This window comes from Montipora capricornis, chromosome 3, assembly GCF_036669925.1.
Source record: "Montipora capricornis isolate CH-2021 chromosome 3, ASM3666992v2, whole genome shotgun sequence".
NCBI lineage: Eukaryota > Metazoa > Cnidaria > Anthozoa > Scleractinia > Acroporidae > Montipora > Montipora capricornis.
The window spans coordinates 52,961,133-52,965,374 of record NC_090885.1 but is presented as its reverse complement, the minus strand read 5'-3'; the positions used below and the strand labels follow the sequence as shown (position 1 = coordinate 52,965,374).

Genomic DNA, 4,242 nt, shown 5'->3' with positions numbered 1-4,242 from the left:
GCAACGACTTCACTAAAATCCTCGATGAGACTGATGACAAAATCACTCTTTTTCTGAGCCTTTTCTGGAAGCAACAGACGAAACTGTTCTCCAGCAGTCGTACTGGGGTGCGATACCATCCGATGATCATCAGGTTTTGTCTTTCACTTGCTGCTAAGTCACCTTCATGCTACGAAGAGCTTAGAAATAGTAAAGTGTTGGTACTCCTAAGTCACTGACCGACGCGTGAAAGATTATTGAAATGCCATTCGGCCTTAACGTGGATTCCAAGAGGAAATTGTTCAGGAGTTGAACTCCTTAACTGACACATACTTTGATGTTCAAAGATATGTGTTTCTTTTGTTTGACGAAATGAAAGTCATGTCAAACCTTGTTTTGGACAAGGTAACAGGAGAACTGATCGGTTTTACTGATCTTGGAGACTTGGAACTGAACTATGCTGTTTTGGAAAAAGTCAATGAAATTGCAACACATGCTCTTGTCTTTCTGGTTCGTGGAGTTTGCACTGACCTCAAGTTCTGCGTTGCACCTTTTGCCACAACTGTTGTTACTTCTGCGCAAGTAATGCCCTTGTTTTGGGAAACTGTTTGTATTTTAGAAACTAGTTGCAATCTGTGGGTCATTGCTGCCATACCTGATGGTGCTTCACCAAATAGGAGGTTTTACCGCCTTCACAAACCCCTTGTGGGAGATGTGTGTTATCGTGCAGGTAACATCTTTTCACCGCATCGCTTTGTCTACTTCTTCTCTGATGCCCCGCACCTAGTCAAAACAACACGGAACTGTCCCTTGCACTCTGGATCTAGAAACTGCACCCGATATATGTGGAATGATGGGTAGTATTTATTGTGGCAGCACATCACAGAGATTTTCTATCAGGATATGGACAATGGCTTGAAGCTGTTGCCTAGGCTGTCGTATGAGCATGTAAACCTGACCCCGTATTCTGTCATGCGGGTGAATCTTGCTGCGCAAGTCCTGAGTGCATCAGTCGCTGCAGTTCTGAAGACGTTTGGACCTCCAGAGACAGCAGCAACTGCAAGAATCTGCGAAATGGTCGATGGCTTTTTTCATTGTCTCAATGTGAGAAGCACGACAGAGCATCAGAGAAAGCGCAAACCATTCTTGGCTCCTTATACTTCTGTTGATGACAAAAGGTGTGGTTGATTTTTTTATATATATTCTTTAATTTAAAGTATTATTTAGCAAAATACAATGTTAACCCTGGGTATAAAGTCATCCATTGTAAATGTTTTTTTTATATACATGTATAATACTTTATTCAGAATTTACAAATCCTCAAAAGGAGGGTCCAGAGGTTATCCCTATTAAAGGGCCTTCTACCTAACTCCAATTAAATACGATTAAATACTATTTACAACGGGGTGTTTATCAGAAAATGTATTTTATATTTTTAAAAATACAACCACACTTTTGAATTTACGGAAAATGCTTCGATGTTTCAAACATCACCTTCAGCCATAGTGAGTGTAACATTAAAATTTTTAAAAGATAATTCGTATATATATAACTATCAATACAATGATTCTTTGTAGATTAAATGTTCGTTACGAGTAGGTAAAATTCAAACGAACCCACAATATTATAGAGAACACAACTGACATAACGGTTAAAAGTTTAAAAGTGTAATGCTAAACTGACATGATCAACTTGTTTGTTGAGTTCGGGTTTCAACCGCTCAATATAAAAGCTCTCCTTGATTTTGAGTTGATAGAAAGAAGTAGCATTATCACTATGGCTGAAAATGATGTTCGAAACATGTTCCGTAAATTCAAAAGTGTGGTTGTATTTATTTAAATATTAGTAACACTTGAGCTATCCAGACCATTTGGAAATTTATTTTGCTTTAAAAAAGCTTCTGTTTAATTAGTAAATCAATTAAAGCTGCTTAGATGCATTTTTATAATGGAGTAATAATTATGTAGAGGTATTTACTTTATATTGCCTTATCCATGTCAAGAAACAGTAATTAATGACCTTTCTTTTATTTCCTAGATTTGCATGGTTGATGGAATTCCTAGACTATCTGAGGACTTGGAAAGAGAATGTTGACAACAGACCTGGTAAGTTTACCCAGAATGCCAGAAACCGAATGTTTCTCTCATGGCAGACATATCAAGGCTCCCGCATATCTGTGCATTCTGCTGTTGAGGTAACAAAATTTTTGCTCCAGGAAGGATTTGAATTTGTCCTCACAGAACGGTTCTGCCAGGATCCAGTAGAGGAGTACTTCGGGGGCCAGCGGAAACTAGGTACAACAGTAACACACTAAGAGAACATTGTCCTGTCAGAGTGGCAACACAAGGGACCGAAAGGACAGGACACGAGCCTGGGAACAAGTTACTGATGTTAAGTTACCATGTAGAAAAAAACTGAAACTGTAGTCAATTAAGTCATTTGAGTATTTCATCATTTAGAAGATTAATCACGTAGCATCCAGTGTACATTTTGTATTATAGATACAATTATTTCATGTCATTTGACGAAGATTTTCTAGTGCTTTTTAAATAAGTAAGGTTTCTTGAAAGTTGAATTACGTGGTAATTCTTTAATGTAACCAAGAAATACAAAGAGACCATTAAGGAGAATTTTTTATTGATCATTTAAAGTGAAAATACTTGTCAAGAATAGCTTGCAGTTGTGTTTCATTATGACTGTGCATGTGAGTGCAAGTGGTAATTCTTAAGTGTAACTAAGAAATTAACTAACACATTAATTAAAACACTTTATTTCCAGGGTTTCAGGGAAGTAGAAATAGTTGTTTCAAAAGGGTATAAGAGTTTGATTTTATTAGCAGCATATAAAACGAGAAATATAAGTTCTTATGATCTATCTCATTGGTAACTTGAATGAATTTCAAGGTTTTACCAAACCTGAATCAAAGTTTAAAAAAATTCAGAGTTAACATGACATTTATTGTCCTCACTGCAAATGGTGGTACTGATCATAAGCTACTAATTAACAAATCAAAAATGTGAATTAACAGTCTTATTCCTGCCTTTGGTGGTCATCACCTAGACAACTTCTACTAATTTCCTTGCGTAAAGCCCTTGCTTTGGTTTGGGTTGCTTTGATCTTGTAATACTGAATGATCTCCTTGGCAAAAGAGAAAAAACTTACATGCACTAACAATGTCACGCAAGACATCCTTACAAACATGACTGTCCGGTGTTCAAGTTCAGCATCTGATACCATCAAATTGTAATAAGCAAGGATGTCACTCAGTATCACTGGTTGCTTTGTTAGTGATGCCGAAAATATCTATCTTTGCAAATCAGGCTTTGATGTGAATTGCCTAAAATAACATTTTGCTTTTAAAAATATTTGCTGCGCAGGCTGTGATTGACCAAAGTCCCTCACGGTTCAAAGCTGACACAAGTTTCTGGCTAGAGTCAGTTATGCTCTCCAGTTTCCCAGCTTTCAGTATTGCCATAGCTTGTTGGCTCTCCACTGAGTTAGTTCGTCCATGTTTTTTGTGTAAGTTGTGCAGAACATAACCTCCAAGATATTGCATCCCAGCTTTCTCCTTATCTGACAACACAGTTTTTATATGATGACTGCTTTCGGTAGAATGTTTTTGTTGCTTAGAGTATGGTTGCCAGTATTGTTGCTGCATTCCTAGAATTCCACTGAAGAATTGGGTTGACTTTGCAGCAACCGTTGCATAATATTTGCCACAAAACTTTTCAGCGACTCCATTTCTTATATATCCTTCATAGATTGCTTTGACAGCAGAGAATTCATTGCTGTCTTCTTGTAGCTGTTGGTATGAGTAATTGCTGAGCTCAATCCTTAAATTTTTTGCCAAAACGTTCCTGATTTAGATTTAATTTGATTTACAGAGCGCCACAACAGCTTGAGCCAATTACTGTGGACCCTTTTTTTTACCCTCTCAACCATGATACTCAACAGAAGACAGACCACAACACCGTGCCCTACTCTTAGCAAGAAGTGTGTGGGTTCTTTTACGTCCCACAGGATCATAGACATTGAAGGGTTGTGAGATGGGACCTCCGGCTTATCGTCCTTATCCGAGAAGACTTGAAAGTGGCAGCTTTGTCTGTAAGTATTCCTTCGGTTCTGGTGGACGTTGGGAGTTTTCAAATAAAATGCGAGGTGGCCGGTTAGCATCGGAGGCTAATTAGTGAATCCAGTGGACGAAGTCTATTCTATCCAGCCGAATGCCGCAGGTTTTGCTTTATTTGTATTAATTCCTCGCCT

General features: G+C 38.0%; 1 pseudogene; it reads left to right on the top strand.

Annotated features, from left to right (window-relative positions):
- The first annotated feature begins 822 nt into the window (after positions 1-822).
- On the top strand, positions 823-2,293 carry LOC138041661 (uncharacterized; annotated as a pseudogene).
- The last annotated feature ends 1,949 nt before the right edge of the window (positions 2,294-4,242 follow it).